The sequence below is a fragment of the Crinia signifera genome, chromosome 8 (assembly GCF_055691185.1).
Source record: "Crinia signifera chromosome 8, ASM5569118v1, whole genome shotgun sequence".
NCBI lineage: Eukaryota > Metazoa > Chordata > Amphibia > Anura > Myobatrachidae > Crinia > Crinia signifera.
Window position 1 is genome coordinate 58,201,710 of NC_139224.1, and position 18,710 is coordinate 58,220,419.

The 18,710-nt window shown below is 39.3% G+C and overlaps 1 protein-coding gene across 1 annotated transcript in view; it reads right to left on the minus strand.

Annotated features, from left to right (window-relative positions):
- The window catches only part of KCNJ4 (potassium inwardly rectifying channel subfamily J member 4), a 90,442-nt gene extending 74,446 nt beyond the window's left edge, over nt 1–15,996 (minus strand). The window contains exon 1 of the mRNA XM_083156480.1: nt 15,429–15,996. The gene's annotated coding sequence lies outside the window, so the exon portion shown is untranslated. The remainder of the gene's footprint in view (nt 1–15,428) is intronic.
- Between the last annotated feature and the right edge of the window lie 2,714 nt (nt 15,997–18,710).

Here is an 18,710-nt window from a genome sequence, read left to right on the forward strand (position 1 = left end):
TACAGCTCTGCTGTTGTGTTTTATTTGATAAAAGAAAGGAGAGAAGAAGTTGTTAAGGAATTGTACTAATTATTATAATAAAACTTTTAGAGGGGTTTATCAAAGCTTGGAGAGAGATACAAAATGTAATTTAGAAGCTGATTTGCTGGTAGTTTGTCTGAGCTTTCATCCACTCAAGGCACTTTTTATTATCATTCGTAATCAGCACCCAAAATAAAGATTCAGATGTGCTCTTCAAGTCGTACTTGTTCAAGTGTGAGTCACTAAGGGGGTATCAATTCTTTATCACCTCTGGGCCCATTATATGAATTTACACTGCTTACATAAGATTTAGAAGATATCATATACAATGTATAATGGATCTTGACAGTGGTGGCCAAAACTTGCACTTACTGCAATGAATGCCCCTCTGCTACTGACAAACCCACAAACAGGTTTAATTGGAGGTAGACACGCTGTCAGAGCCAATAGGATGGCAATTGCGGATGTTGTTGCGGGAACACCAAAAAACAACAACCAAGGGTAATGCTGCTAAGCTTGGATACAAATACAGCATTTCACACTGTGGCCTGGCCTCATTTGTTTTCAGTGCTAGAGACTAGAGAATTTGGCAGTTCATTTATTGATCTAATATGCTATTTTTAAGATCATCCTTCCATGTCATTACTTATAAACGGAAGGAAGAGTCCCCCAATTACCATGCACAGAGGAACACGTCAAAGGTACCCCTTCTCTCCCTTTATATTTAATGTCTGTATTGATCCTTTATTTTGTATCCTGCAGTCTTGGCCAGAGTTTAGGGGCATGATGATAGGTAGGACTGAGGTAACGTTTTCGGCATTTGAAGACGATTGTCTGCTTTATATATCGATAATCCAGATATGGCTCTTGGGATGATTCCAGATAAATAGACAGAATATGGGGGGATCTGTGGATACACAGTAAATCTTTCTAAATGTATGGTTTTATATTTAGACCACGAGTTCACAACTCCACTTTGGAATCTCCCCTTCCATGTTCAATGGGCTAAATCCGCAATTGAATACTTGGGCATCCAACTTCCCAAACAGTTATATAAACTACATTTTTCTTTTTACTAACACATCTAGGGAATTAGAGGGTTGGAAGCATTTAAAGCTTTCTTATGTTGGTAGGGCCAATTTTATCAAAATGCTGACTTTTCCAAGATGTGTATTAAATTCACATTTCTGGAAATTTATCCGGGGATCCAAGTGTCTGCGGATTGTCCTCATTCAATTACAGCAACCTCATTATAATGGGGGTATTCATTTTCCTAATTAATTGCACAACAATCATGCCTCCATATTACAGTTCCTCAGGGACTGCATTAATAATAAGGATGTATATGCTAATGTGTCAGTAGAGGGTAAATTCTTAGAAAATTGTAGATTGGATTTTTAAATATGCCTGATGATGAAATAATGGATACCGTTAGTTCCAATCCTTTATTGTGGTCCACAAGATGACTATGGCATATACTCTGTCACAAATACCAATAAATACCCATAAATCAACTTTTCTACCTTTTTTATTTTTTAAATGCTGATTTTCAGGGAGGGAATGCAGCCCAACCAATTCTTAAATTAAGGATCAAAGGCTTATTAACCATTGGGGCATTCTAAATCACCATTAACATACAAACAAGCATCTAATAAGTTCCTGATATTTGGACGCCACCATTTTGCTTATATGCAGATGAAACATTTTGCCATTTCGGTAACAAAAGATTTCTCTGTTATAGTATCCTGAATAATATGCTTTCTTCAAACCCTGCAGAAAAAAAAGCCATATCTCTCTACTGCTCATTACTAAGGCCTATTCTTGTGCATGAAGAAGTGGTTAAGGTCATGCCCTCTATAATGTGTGATAAGATAATTAGTTCACTTAAATTATCTAGAAAATTATTACCTGCAATAAAATACTTGGAAATATTTGTTTATATTTATCACAAGGCATATTTTTCACCCCATCGTCAATTTTTACCGGGAATGACAAATCCGGCATCTTGCCATCGGTCATCTCAGAGGAAGCTAACCTTTACCATTACTTTTAGGATTGTTATTTGTTAAGAGCCATCTGGCTTAAAGTCAGGAAATACGCACTAGTACATCGGGTAAATTATATTCCATTTAATGATTTATGGACAATTTTGGGCATGCTTCCGGAGGGGAAACAAGCGGAAATAGGCTGGAAAAGATTGCTTTTAATATTTAGTGCTGTGGCTTGGAAGGTAATACTACATGGATCGATGCAACACCCCCAACCTTACAACGTTTCCGGGACAAATCGCTCCATGTCTTTACCATGGATTGAGTGGAATGTCTTCTGGAGAGGGAGAAAAAGTGTTTGGGAAAGCTTTTTAGGGATTTACCCTTATCATTACGATGAAACATACATTGGTTCGGTATGCAATTAGTGAAATTTCAGGCGATCGTCCTATAGGAAATAAATCATTTTGAGTTCTTTATTTATTGAGATTATCACTAAATGATTAAGTATCTCATTTTCTTTTTCTTCTGTATCAATTGAATATTTGATGCTTGAAATGGTTTGTATATGATAGTATGAATATTGTATAACTTACGTCTGTTGTACACAATTGCATAATGCACAAGATTATATTAAATGGTGCTTCCATACAAAAATGTACTTAAAAGAAAAGAAATAGAGGAACCTGTTTAGTGATACTGTATAGACAGGGGCGTAACTAGATATTTGTAGGCCTCATAGCAAGTGATGTATGTAAAACATATTACTTAGACAATAAAGGTGGGACCCCTTCAGCTCTGGGCCCCATAGCAGCTGCACCCCTTGCATTCATGGTAGTTACGCCCTTGTGTATAGACTATGATATTGCGGCAACTCTCTTGACCAAGTACAAGAAATGTTGTACTTGGTTGAGAGTCAATATTGGATAGGGTGGCCAATCCCGGGATCGGCGGGATCCTGAGATTTGGCCCAAAATGTCCGGGATTTCAATCCCGGACATTTTGACATTGGTCGACAATGTCAAGGTCAACAGTCAAAAGGTCGACAAGCGTTTTTCACATTTTTATAGCCAACATGATGCCCTACCATCCACTAAGGCATGGAGGGAGAATAGAATAGTGTGCCAAGCGGAGCGAGCCATGCGAGGGGACATGGTACACTGACGGTGTCCACGTCAACTGTGTTGACATTCGGGACAAAGCGTGAAAAACTCATGTCGACCTTTTGACTTTTGACCTTGACATTGTCGACCAAAAGCTTGTTTCGACCTTCCAACATGTTGACCTTAGCCACGTCGACCTATATCAAGTGTCAACCTAAGCCATGTCAACCTTCAGTGGTCGACCCAATGCATGTCACCGTAATATAGGCCAACCTAATGACCCATACCCAGAATCACTGGGGTTCTAAGCTGCACAAGCAAGTTTGTTGTGAATGAGTTTACATAGAGATTATGAAAGCCTTTTTTTAGTAACACGTTACTATGGAAACACTAAAATAAAACAGTAAAAACAAACTGAAATTTACCTTCCAATTTTTCCTGCAGCATATTTGTGCATATTTATATATATGTAAAAATGAAACTTTGGGACGTTTTCCGCTAAATCTTAGCAGAAGTGACTTCTGTTCTCTGTAACTGTGACCTCTAGGTCTGCTATGGTGACCCAGCAATAGTTCATTTATGCGCACATGTCAATACTCAGTGTTCCTCAGATCTAAGTGTCCCTCTCCTATTTGGCCATTTGCAGCCTCTGGTGCCTCTCTCTGTATGTGAAGTGCCAGGCTGGGGCTGCCAGCATTGATGGAAAATTAATAGCGTCAGCGTATTGATCCCATTCATGCTGCTGTGTTGTTATAGCCTCAAGACAGAGAGACACATCTAAAGAGGAAGAGGCAAATTGAGAGGGGGAAGAGAGGTACAGACAGAATGCGGTAGAACTAACGGAAGACAGGTTGAGGGAAATGCAGCATGAAAGTAAGGAAACGGATGAAGGAAGAACCACAGTAATGGAGTGTGAATGGCAAGAGAGGGTCATGAGATTAAATACAATTCAAGATGTACTGTCAGTTCTAGTGCTGCGGTATAATGTGACATACACCACACTGGTTATAATATAACGGGTACTATAATACAGCTGATGCAACTGTTAGATCTATATTACTGAGACGTTCAACTCTATTGAAAAGCTATTACTAAGTGTGAGATTGGACAGTCCTCCAATTAATAAGCGTGAATAATATCAGCTGACCATGGTTGAGTCATATTGAATAAATCTCTCATGATGAACTACATTCAGAGCTAAAGCTGGTTTGACCGATGGGGAGCCCATGATGTTTCTCTGACTGCAGCTGGCAATGTGTTTTACATACAGCTGATTCCCCTAAGCACTGTCTACCACCAGCCACTCATAGAAAATCAATGGACCAATGCATAACGAAACACTGACCTCTGCGAGTATCCCCGTCATATGAGTTAATATTATTTGCATAATAAGTCAGTAGCCTCTCTGTCTCTGAACAAACTATGGAAGAATATTACAGCGAAAGCAGCAGGCAAACAAGAGTTTGTACTCCCAGTCTGGACACAATGGGGGAGATGTATTAAGCCTTGAAAAGTGCTAAAATGGAGAGTGTTAAACCACTAACCAATCAGCTCCTTACTATCATGTCACAGGCTGTATTTAGCCCCTCCCTGCGGACCAATGAAATTCAGAGTTTTATACCGCGGGGAAGGGGGAAGCAGGGGCTGTGGTGAAAATGCAGGAGACTTGCCCACCTTCCTGGGGGGCCAGGAGGGGGACCTGATTTGCAGGACCCTCCCGGCCATTCCGGGAGAGTAGGCAAGTATGAATGAAAGTGGTATTGGGTATGGAAGCATGAGAAACAATGGTTTCCTCTGTTTTGCTCCTTTACATGCATTTTATTATAAATGGAGGGTTAGGGTCAGGCTGCGAGGAGCAGGTTAGCTTACTAAAGGAGCCACTGTTGAGATTCTCCATATTGGGATACCGAGGTCAGTCTTTTAACCGCTGGCATCCACAGCACAGGGATATCATATGTATCCCCATGTGAATACTGTATAAGTCACCCAGTATAAAGCAGACATATGCAAGGAAAATGTGCACCACCAGAGAGTGCAACTGTCCCTCCAGCTACACCTGGTTCTACCCTTTTCCTTTAGACTTTACATTTCAGGAGCAGGGTCCTCTGAACCTTTGTCTCATGTCTGTTTGCCTGTTCTGCAAATTTACACATGCCGGTCTTAATGCGCAAAAGTCGCACTGTCTCTTTTGCTTCATTTTATACCGTTATAGCTGTTTCCTGGCGGTCCTGCACTGTGGATGTTGTGGAACCAACAAACATAACCTCATACTCGTCTGCTCTCACCGAACAACGGTAAGGCTCCTGAAAATTGTATGGTACTCCCGAGCATTTGGAAACCTGGCTTAAGGGCCCCATACATCAGCAATTAATTGTGACAATTTTCAGATATGGAGATGATTGCCACAATTAATATTAAGGGCCCCATATATCAGCAATTAATTGTGACAATTTTCAGATATGGAGATGATTGCCACAATTAATATTAAGGGCCCCATATATCAGCAATTAATTGTGACAATTTTCAGATATGGAGATGATTGCCACAATTAATTTTAGATGTGTGGGCTCCCCCTTTTGGCAATCCCAATCAAAATCACCAATCGATTGCTTAATCAGGTTTTTAAACATGTTTAATAATCTGGTATTATCTGCAGATCTTTTTTATATGTGTGGGCATTCCCAATTCGTCGTCTTCATCTATTTACATTATGAACAGCAATCGATTGGGCAATTTCCAGATATCAAGATGCAATATTTAGATGGAAAAATCTGCCGATCACTGAAATAAATCTGTAATGTGTGGGCAAAGTCAGATAGACTGTAAACTCCATTTATCTGGCCAAAAAATCCCTGTATCTGGAAATCCATAAATTGTGATTGCTGATGTATGGGGCCCATTAGATGTGTGGGCTCACCCTTTTGGCAATCCCAATCAAAATCGCCAATCGATTGCTTAATCAGGTTTTTAAACATGTTTAATAATCTGGTATTATCTGCAGATCTTTTTTATATGTGTGGGCATTCCCAATTCGTCTTCATCTATTTACATTATGAACAGCAATCGATTGGGCAATTTCCAGATATGAAGATGCAATCTTTAGATGGAAAAATCTGCCGATCACTGAAATAAATCTGTAATGTGTGGGCAAAGTCAGATAGATTGTAAAATCCATTTATCTGGCCCAAAAATCCCAATATCTGGAAATCCATAAATTGTGATTGCTGATGTATGGGGCCCATTATATGTGTGGGCTCCCCCTTTTGGCAATCCCAATCAAAATCGCCAATCGATTGCTTAATCAGATTTTCAAACATGCTTAATAATCTGGTATTATCTGCGGATCTTTTTTAGATGTGTGGGCATTCCCAATTCGTCTTCTTCATCTATTTACATTATGAACAGCTGAAATGACAATCGATTGGGCAATTTCCAGATATGAAGATGCAATCTTTAGATGGAAAAATCTGCTGAAATAAATCTGTAATGTGTGGGCAAAATCAGATAGATTGTAAAATCCATTTATCTGGCCAAAAAATCCCTGGATCTGGAAATCCATAAATTGTGATTGCTGATGTATGGGGCCCATTACACCCATTACACCCACCTGCACCAGCTGCTCGTACCCCTTTGCCTCAGCTAATTCACCCTCTGCAGCTGCATATCAGCTATTAGGGAAGGAAATTGCACAAGACAAAACAGCCAAAACTGAGATATGCATACCTTGAAATGAGTACACAGGGACGGGCGAAAGTTTATGCTTATGCAATTCTTGTTCCACCTACCTTTCTCAACCACAGCAGGGCAAAAGCTGCTGCAGCAACCAGAACAGGTCTCTAACTATCTACCTTCCCTTCCTAACCACAGCAGGGCAGACGCTGCTGCAGAAGCTAGAGCAAGTCTCCAACTATCCACCTTCCCTTCCCAACCACAGCAGGGCCAAAGCTATAGCAAGTCTCCAGCTATCCAACTACCCCTGCTAACCACAGCAGGGCAGGAGCTGCTGCAGCAGCCCTGAAACCCTGAAAAAATACGCAAACATTCAAGAGAAAAATAACTGACGGGAATGATCTCACATGGATTTCACATTGATATCTATAGTGTGCGATTCACAGACCATTCTACCGACGAGTCGCTTATTAATTTCAGTTTGTCAAGTTTGTAAAGTGAAATGTATTTTCATTTAATGGACCCTTATAGGCCCTTAAGGGTCCACAGAAAAGAGTCTGTTTATAGTGTTGTATTCAGAAAGTCATAAGCTTTCCAACGACATATCACAATGCACGAAAACAACAGAAATAGCATGGACCCTTATGACAGCACCCTTAAGGGCTCGGCTGATTAAACCCATCTTTGAACTTAGATCATCCCTTAAGATGATAATAGTGTACAAAGTTTAAGACGGTTACTTCAAGCATTCAAGAGTTATTGTGCAACATCCATACACACAGCACACACACACAAGCATAGTTCAATTATACTTATGTAGATAAAAATGTTTGCTAGGCAATTTTCACACCTATTTTGATAAATTCACTTGGCATTCAAAGGGTTAACCTAGGCTCCGAACACCCAGTGAGCAGGCCTGAAGCAGCTCATTAACCTCTTGGTTCATTTTAAAGTACAAAATAGAAATCATCTTCAGGTTTTGAATCCTAAAATATTAAATTGATATGATCCTAATTAACAGTTTAATTGTAATTTTCATAATCACTACAACTGACCCATTGCAGTGTAATAAATGTATACTTTACTACCATACATTCAGTGCCTTCAAAAATGAACTAATCAGGCGACAGTCAGTACAGTTAGGCCACACCTCTTTCAACACAATAAAACAGGTTTACTATTCTATTATAGTGTCAAGTGTATTATTTGATGACCTTGGCAACTAGCCACGTGAAAGAGACGTCACATGAGACTAATCCGAACTACTACAGGTTGAGTATCCCCTATCCGAAATGCTCGGGACCATTTCCATATTTCGGATAAGGAATTTTTACGGTTTTTGGATATATTTTTTTAGCATACTTACCTGGTCCCCCTGATGCTCCCCCGGTGTCCACGGCGGCCCTCAGGAACTTCTTCAGCGGTCCCAGGGTTGCATTGCGCGAGTTTGCAGGAATGCCGGCACCGCCGCAATGCACTCCTGGGACTGCTGAAGAAGATCCTGAAGGCCGCTGTGGACATCGGGGGACTTGGTAAGTATGAAAAAAGGAGGGGGGGATCTGAAAAAAAAAAAGTTTGGGGGAATATTTCGGATAAGAGATCTCCGGATATGGTAGACACGACCTGTAATTGCAAGTGCAGTTTACTGTAACTTACTGGCAGCCTGATGGTTCTTATGTAATACTGTACATGAGGTGTGTACTTCTTAACATTTACAATGTCATTATTTGAAGACATAATATATTGTAATAAATTTCCTCAAGTTGTATTTGGATTGCATGATTTACATTAGCTACATAAAAAAATATATTTACCCATTTTTGGCATTTAATTTTTTTTTTTATACCATGGAATAATAATGATTCAATACAAAATAAGCTGTAATGTAAATCTGATGCCCAAAGCATGATGAGAGCAGCGAGCCATGCGAGGGGACACGGTGCACTTAAAACTGTGTCCATGTCAACGGTGTTGACATTCGGGTCAACAGTGAAAAACCCCATGTCGACCTTTTGACTGTCAACCTAACCCATGTCGACCTAAGGATTGTGTCGACCTAGACACCTGTCTACCTTGTCCCATGTCGACCTAGACACCTGTCGACCTTTTGGCATGTCGACCTAGACACCTGTCGACCTTCCAGTATGTCGACCCAACGTTGTCGACCTAATGACTGTCGACCATCTTTAGGTCGACTCAAAGATCCCAACCCAAGTATTGTGTGGTGCACATAATGAATTCATTGATGGGCATGGATGTGCATGCAATTAAAGTTTTTCATTTGATTTAGTATAACTGCTGCTTAGGTCTGTGAGAATTCTCAAAGTAGCATATTTTCAAACAAGAGCTTCATCAAGAAATCAATGAGCAGTCAAAGCACAGCTGAGAAGTTATTGGAAAGTATCAGCTAGGAGAATGAAATAAAAAGTTTAGAAGACTTTTAATAAGACATTGCTCTTAATAAAATGACGCGACTCTAGGCACGCCCCCCAACAGGGCATCTGTGTGACCACGCCCCCGAACCGCCTCTTTTTCACTCCCGGCTGTGGCCCCGGCCCCCCTGCCTACCAGAGCTGGCTGCCCTCTCCCGGAGCTGAAAAGTCGGCAAGCATGATGTGTATGCACCTTTAGAATTGCATGTTTTTCTATAGCTTATCATTAGCTTTCTAAGTGCCTGATTCTATATCAATATATTTTATTTAATTAAACTTTTGATATACAACTCACAATATACAAGAGTTTCAAGAAGTACATACAATAAAAAGGGACAATGTCCTTCCAAATATTGCAAAGTACACTGTGACTATTCAAAATCTAACACATGTACATGGCGCTTTAAATTCTTAACTCAAACTTATTTTTGCACTAAACTATATGTTTTAAGACATGTTCTTAAAATTGTCAAAAGCATTACAAACATAATTACTCTTACTTAACAGTTTAAGTTATAAGGGTGAATAATATAGAAGGAAAAAGAAAAAATAAGATTAAAAGAATATACAAAAACAAGTTGTAGGATATAACCTCTCTTTGGCGCACTGCTGCCTCTAGTACGTATTAGTCCCTAGTTATCATTAAATAACTAAAACCATAACACAGAAATACAAAAGATGGATTTTCCAAACTGTCTGAGGCGCAAAACTGTCCAGATGTTTTTCTAGCAGTCAATATTCCATTCAGTTTTCCTGACAATTATTCGATGGATCAAGAAAAAAAAAAGAACCACCAATTAGGTATGAACTGAATCAAGAGATTTTTACTTTTGGAGTGAAGTAGGAGAGCATAGACGGGCGTACCCAACTCACAGTGTGGATGGCACTATACGTGCACGTAGCGGGTACTTGTTCCGTTGGTTTTATTCTTCTATGTTCTCCCTCTTGGCTCCCAATAGTATGTGTACCATACAAAAAATTAAAATTAAACAACAATGTGTAACTCTGTTGAAATAATACTGTGAGTATTTTTGTGACAGGAGAAGAATTTTGTAGGCGCACCCCACTCACTTATAACAAGGGGGAGGCACACATATAAAGGTTTCTTTTCCAGTATTAGTGTATCAAATATATACACAGGTGTAGTGAAGAATAATAGGCGTACCCCACTCACGGTAAAAGTAGAATGGTATAAGCCCGTAGCAGGTTCTTTGCCTTTCTTTTTGAGTGTTCGTAGTGGTCGTGGTTCTCTCCGTCCCACGTGTTTGGGACGGAGAGAACCACACACGTGGGATTTTTCACACACGTGGGACGGAGAGAACCACGACCACTACGAACACTCAAAAAGAAAGGCAAAGAACCTGCTACGGGCTTATACCATTCTACTTTTACCGTGAGTGGGGTACGCCTATTATTCTTCACTACACCTGTGTATATATTTGATACACTAATACTGGAAAAGAAACCTTTATATGTGTGCCTCCCCCTTGTTATAAGTGAGTGAGGTACGCCTACAAAATTCTTCTCCTGTCACAAAAATACTCACAGTATTATTTCAACAGAGTTACACATTGTTGTTTAATTTTTATTTTTTGTATGGTACACATACTATTGGGAGCCAAGAGGGAGGGCATAGAAGAATAAAACCAACGGAACAAGTATCCGCTACGTGCACGTATAGTGCCATCCACACTGTGAGTTGGGTACGCCCGTCTATGCTCTCCTACTTCACTCCAAAAGTAAAAATCTCTTGATTCAGTTCATACCTAATTGGTGGTTCTTTTTCTTTTCTTGACTTGCCCCGAGATCCATCGAATAATTGTCAGGAAGACTGAATGGAATATTGACTGCTAGAAAAACATCTGGACAGTTTTGCGCCTCAGACAGTTTGGAAAATCCATCTTTTGTATTTCTGTGTTAAGGTTAAAAGAATGTTTGCAAGGGGGTATTTAAAGGGAAGAAAGAAATTTAGAGAAGAATTTTAAAGAATTACCATAGAAGAGGTCTCAATTAAAATTAAGAATACATAATTCTCAAGATGGTCAGAGTTTTTTCTGCCACAAAGAGATTGGGTAAAAACAAACCATGGATTCCATATTTGAATAAATTTTATGGATTTGTTCTGTAGAAATGCTGTTATCTTCTCCATTAAAGCTACAAACCATATCTTATTAGTCACTGTTTGAGCAGAAGGGAAGTCCAGGTTTTTCCAGTGCGAGGCCACTAGACACCTTGCAGCACTGAGTATCTGTGTTGCTAATTTTTCTAAAAGAGGGTCTAGGGAGGTTATGGGGTGTCCTAGAAGAAAGGACAATGGGTCCCTATTTACTTTAGTAAGTAACACTTTACCCAATAAATATGCCACTTCTTCCCAATAAGCTGTAATTTTAGGACAAGTCAACCATATGTGTAAAAAAGTGCCCAACTCTCCACAGCCTCTCCAGCATAGGGGAGAAGTGCCTGATTCTAAGTTGGTGTAAAGCAGAAAATAGCAAGTGTTCAAAATATGTTGGTAAAATCAGGATGCACTGCAGGTGGGGCAGATGTAAATGTGCAGAAATTTATGTCTTTATTTATGAATCGGCAGCTCTTGAAGTTGGGGCTTCCTGATGGGTTGGAGGTAAAAACTTAACCAGCACTGGCTGGCATGTGTTACACTGACTGTAAGAGCCATTTTAAATTTTCACCCCAACCTGCCAGGAAGAACTTCGTAAATAAAACCGGAGATTTCTTTGAGAGCTTGTCTAGATTGGTCTGTGAAAACAAATCTGTCCAGCGGTTTTGGGCAACAACAAAAACAGCCAATTTCAATCCTGCATGCAAATTATAAATATATATGCACCCCCAGCATTGCAATACAGTTTGTCTCAGGTGCTACTTGCTCATTTTTTGTTTGCTTCACTCCCATCTGAGAATCAGCCTCTACTGTATGTCAGAGCCATAACTAGACTGTGCCAGAAAGAAAATTTGCAACCCAACTCTCCGCTCTTTTTTTACAATAGGGACATAAGGCACATGCCCTTGTGGGGAAGGGGCTTGACAAAACGAATCCCAGAGAAAGTCCATGATATTATGCCCTTTCCCACATATATTATACACCTATTTATAGAACACTGCATGGAAATGTATTAGGACATAAATCCTCTTTATACCACATTGATGTACTCTTTTTTTTATTCAGTTACAATATTCTTTAGTAAATAACACATTCTGTAATATACAGGATTCTAACAAATAACCTGTTGCATGCCAGTAAAATACCTTATTCATTGGACTATTTGATCCTGCATAAAATGTATGAGGTTTCTAACAACTGTATATGAAGCTACATGTACATTGTAAAAAAAAAGGATATCAGTTGAGTAGATCTATGTAGTGTATATCCACACATCCAATCCTGTGCAGCCCCACACTACATAGATCTACTAGGCTTCAATGCTGACCATATATTTATGCATAGATGATGGGTTGGATTCCTTAAATAAAAGGCTGAATAACAAAGAGCTCTCAAGTTAAGTTCATGAATGTTGTATAGGTATTAGCGACAGAAGAGATACAGTAAGGGAAGACGGGGTAGTCGGCAGATTCCAGGCCTCAAAGTAAGTAATCAAAACAGATAATTGACAAGTGCTGCCAACAGCGCCCCTTCCCTGCAGCACTGTGAGCTGTGGCATACTCCGGAGCACCCTAGTTACAGCCCTGCTGTATATTACAATGTTTAAACTGTATGCTAAGATGTTTTACATTTTACAAAACTCAACTGAAATCCATGCATAAGTATATTGAAAATATGTTTTAATGAATGAGATCAGCTTCTCATGACATTTACTGATGTTGTTGACATCTATATATAACTTTCAGGAACCAATCAGACATGTACATAGAGAGCTATAGAAACCTCACAGGTATTGTAGATGACACCAATTAAATGGCACATTCCAAAAATGACCTTTACATTAGAAACTCTATTGCTTTAAAAATAGCCAGGCACTGACAACTGGGAAAATGGAAAAGTTGACCATAGCAACCAAAATACCCAAGATACACTGCACAAATATATGTATCTATATTCAACTTAGTCCAGCCCCGGTGTACAAGTGGCTTGTAGCCTAATGTCATTTTATTGTAAGTCACTAGAGCACCATGATTACGGTACTCCTTAATTTTCACCAAATTGTAAGGATCTCATGCCAGAGCTGTTTCTTTTAAAAAGACATCACCGGGGGTCAGCAGTGCCCACCTCTCTTCTTTCCTTGGCACTGACAACCCAGGTGAATACAGGTGTTAAATGGACACAGCCCGGCAATGAAAACTCCCATAATGCTGTTTTTACTATTTCATATGAGTGCTGGAGGACAAACAGTAATTACAGTACTGGCTGGTTTAAATTTTAGACAATTTTATTTTAAGGGTTCTTGGATGACTAATGCGAGTAGGTGGAGCGAGGGATATTAAAAATTATTTTCATCTTATTTTCATTTCATTTTTTAAAATTCCAAAGCGGTTTACGGGAACAAACGCCATCTTGAGTTTGAGATTCCTCCCGCAGTCAATCTTCCCAATACTGTAATCTCAGAGTTTGACGAATGTAGGTCCCAATATTATACGTCACCTTTTTGATTTATACAAAAATAGGTAAATATTTTACTTTTCACCTGGTTTTGTATAAATTAAGTGATGATGTATAAACCCCAATGTTGGAAATGATAGAACTGCCTGAGCATCAAAGATAGTGGACAAAGAAGTGTCTTCCAGAAGTGCTAGGAGATGATAGAATAAAGTAATTGTAAGCTGTATTGATAGAGCTAAAAATATCCTGAATATAATATAAGGTCACAGATCAAACAGGGTGTTGGGGTTTTACAGGAGACAAGAAAGGGTAAGTTAAGTGGCTCTTAACACACGTCAGATGCTGTGTTTCTATGGAAATATATTAGAAATGATTTTCAAATATGGCTGCTAGACAAAGCGCTTGACTTAATGTTTATCCTAAATACAACCAGCCTTTCGTCCAAGATACCACAACAGTAATGCGCACATTGTATATTGTAATTGGGTTCTTGTTCTATATTGAAAGTTCATTAATAATTTAGCACTGTTTTGAGGTAGGTAAGAAGAACTGTATTTAAGAACGGTCTCTATAACTTACAAATAGAGAACTTTAGTAGTGAATCTCTCTTGATAGATAGATAGATAGATAGATAGATAGATAGATAGATAGATAGATAGATAGATAGATAGTGAGAGGAGAGAGATCTAGGGGAAGAGATAAAAAGACAGGAGGGGAGAAATAAAAAGAGAGGACATGGATTGCTAATATTGAATAGTTAGAAGTAATTGCTGAATAATAATCACAACACTGAATGTATAACAGTATAATAGTTAATGCACCTGCTTATTTTTTAGCTGATACAGTTGAGATCTTATATATGAAACATGTCATAATGGGCACACCAAATAAGTGTGGGGAAAAAAAATTGACTTCACAAAGTTAAGAACTTTAGACACAGATTATATAAAATAATGGGATTCTTTGTTGAATTGGTATAATAATAATAATAATAATAATAATAATAATAATAATTTGCTCTTTTTAAATACAGCCATATGTCTAAAAATAACTTTTTCACATTGATGTCATTATTTTCTGTCCAATTATTACACAATAATGCACAATGTGACTATATATATATATATATGCACATCTATTTTCAATATATAGAAACACGCGCACACACACACACGCACACACACTGACACACATACTAAAACTATGTATGTTTGCTGTATCTATGTATAATTTTTATCGCCATCATCCAACACAGCTGTTATTATTTATTTCTAATAAAGTGCATAATGCTATCTGCATACACTTATAACACCATTGTCTCCATAATATTTAGCCGTAAATAGATATTTTCAACCCATATCGTTATGTATGCTTTTAAGCTTATATAAATAATTTAGTAAGTGTGAAAAAAATTAAACAAATATGAACTAAAATACTAATAATATATTGCAATACTAATAATATATTGCAATACAAGTTCACTGTAATTCATATGTACAAGTCCTAATACATCAGAGTTCAAATTTATCACATGTAATCCATCCACTGCTATTACACAATTAAATATGATAACATAACATGAAGGCAATATATGGGCAGCACCAGGAAAGAGCATGCTAATATAAGAAGAAGGACAGTGTCTTACCTGGGCAGATGCGGAAGGTGCTGCACAGATACCTGTCACCTTCCTCAGGCTCTGACTTTCTGTCCCAGAATGCTAACTTTGCTGCCTGGATAGCTTACAGCAGAGCACCTTACTCCCCATTTGCCACACATTTCATTAGAGTGCCTGAATCATTGTCTAGTTTACTATGTGTTTTGCATGGTTTATATTGCAGACAGATAACATGTTGTTCTCTATATAATTATCACTTAGCTTATGTTTTCTAGTAGTTTTATCCCTTTAATTGCTGTCCACGTGAATTTCCCCATTCTCTAGGTAGCCCCTGCCCACTATTCCTTCACCAGTTCATTCTTTTTAATTCCCTACATCTTATAATTATTCTGCTTCTTTGTTTTGTTAGTCTGTGGTGTCTGGTTATTGCTGAGTATCTTTTACTTTTTAGCTAGCGAAGAATCTTTTTGCATCTCTTTAAACGCTCCAGTGTCACTTTCCTATCCCTCAGTTGTTCTGCTTCTCCCAGTATCTCTCCCACTCTGCTGCTTCCTCGTTGCGTCTCCTCTCCCCTCTCTATCTCTTGCTGTTCGTTTGAGCAGTTAGTGGCTGTGCACAGGAATCTGACAGCACTGGGCTGGATGATCTCTTCTCTACATGTGATCACAGCTTGGTTTCACACTGCAGCCTGGCGGGAGAAAGAGGGGCTCTGGTCTCATGGAGGGTCACAAATTGTCACACAGATTTGCTTCTGTCATAATTTGGGCTTTACTGAATTGTGTGTCCTGTCCTGGCAGTATCCCATAGGTTTCCATTATTACCTTTTATAACATCAAACAGGTTAATGTGGGATGTCTTATAATTTATTTTTTTATGATGATATCTATTCATTTAATTTTCATATATGTTGTTATACAGATGTTGCCTGTACATATACCATGTGATTTGGTCAGTAATAGTATCCATGCACTCTTTATTTGCACAAACTCTTTCCATATATGCAGTGGCGTAAGTTTGTCCCAGTTGCACCGAGGCAAGATAAATATTGGTGCCCCCCACACAAACCCCACCTTATATAAATATATGTATGTATGTAAGTATGTTATGGATATTATGTTTAAAATAAAGAGAGTGTGACATCATCTATAGTCCTTCTAGAAGCGATATCAATGGCTTTCAATTAACTGATTCAAAATTGCAGGGTCACAGAGGTACCCTCATGGGAGCAAGAGCCTGGTGGCAGATGATTCCATTGCCTCCTAGAGTTACACCTCTGCTTATATGCAAAAACTGTATTAATTTGTTCAGTGCTGCAAAATTTTTGGTGCCTCATAGATAAAAAAATTGCGATATCAGTGAAATATTTTGTCCTACAAAACTGTATTGCATATGTGGATATGACTTGGATTACAGCCTCTTATAGGAAAAGTGGATCTATTGGTTTTGGGTGAAAAAAATATGTAAGTGAAAAGTGGTGGCCAAAGGTTAATTATGTGTTCTGCCTGAGAGAACCAACCACAGCTCTTCTCATACCTGTGCTGTTCCCACAGGCAGCTGTCTGCAGAAGAGAGGGTAGTAGGGGTTAAAGTGAAGAGGAAAGGGGTGGAACTGATTAATGGTGAGGGTTGAACTGGTTCAACCTCCACCTTGGTAACCTCCAATAGTAATTCTAGTAGAAAAGCATTGTAGTTTGCAGGTGGGTGCCAAAAACCCTACCACAGGCCCTGGCTCTTGCTAATGGGTGGAGGGGAGGGGGAGGAATTAGGTGGGAGAGGGAAATGAGTTCCACCACCTCCCCAGGACCACTTTAAGCCCTGGAGGGGAGGCATAGTTGGCATGACTGGTGCCAAGGAGGGGGAGACATTGGAAATCCCAGACATTTTCCGGGAATGCCAGTGTTACCACTGAAGCTTCACCCGGAAATTTTCCAGGACTCCCAGTGAAGGGGTTAAAGTAAGGGTGAGGTATATCAAATTTTGGAGAGAGATTAAATGGAGCAGTTGTTTATACCCAGGGCCAGATTAAGCCTTTGGGAGCCCCTCCCACTTACTGGCCGCAAACTGCACGGGAGAATATTACACTGTCAAAACACAGAGTAAAGCCAGTAAAAACTTGGTCAATGGATAACTGCAGGGGTGTGTGTGTGTGTGTTAATATAAACATAAATATATATATATATATATATATATATATATATATATATATATATATATATATAAAATACCACATGAAAAGCCTGTGTTTGTCCCTCTGTACCTTACTCTGTAGGAGCCCTGACAGTGTCAGCGCTGCCTCTAATTAAAAACCCTCCCATGACCAAGCTGCTGCTGTCCTCCATGGGCCTGAGAAGCATATGATGAGCTCCACCAAGCAGAGCTCAGCACAAGCCTCTCAGCCGCTGAACCTCTTGTTCACAACTTCATCGGGGCAACACTAGATATGGTACAGGCGTTGCCCCTGATGAAGTCGTGTTGACGAAATGCATTGGGCTATTTTCAATAAAAAGATCATTTTCTGAATGAAGTCTTCGTGATATTGTTGAAACATCAAGAATTCCATCCCAGATATTGATTGATTGTTGTATCATGTCTGATGTATGCACATGCTAGGTGGTACCATTAGAGCGCACTCCTGACAACCCCCCCTTTTTTCACCCATATGATTGTATATCTCTCACTAACAGGAGAGACATTTAGGAGTCGCAGCTCGTTACTCTATAAACAAAGCGCAATACCTAGACCATATCTCTTGAGATATATATATATATATATATATAGGGATGCAATAAGCTGGCACTCAGTGGGTATAATAATTATGCTGTATATCTGCCGGGGTGCACACCAGAGGGTGAAGATAGAGGTCGAGGAAGCGGCACTCACGCGGACTTGCAATGAAAACACTACACACGAAGTGCTGATTGACGTTTCGGATGTAATTCCGTTATCAAAATCATAGAACCAACAGTGTACAGATAATGTGCTTACCTAAATACCATTCAGAGTACTGTTCCACCTCCAGACGCCGTCCCCGGCCCGCCCGGGACTTCCGGGTTTCCGTGCGTCCTCTGAGTGACGTCACTGCGTCAGCACATCAGCGTCGGACCGTAGCTGTGACCCAATTGCCTAGCACCCGGTATATACAGGACGCTAAGGGAACAAGAACACATACAGTAAATCAAAATAATAAATAGTACAAATAAAATTACAAGACAACAATGGCACAGTGCAGTGATCCCGTCAGGGCAAGGCAAACATGAGAAAACCATATTAGAGAAACATATTATATGACAATTGCTCGTTAAGACCTCTCGGA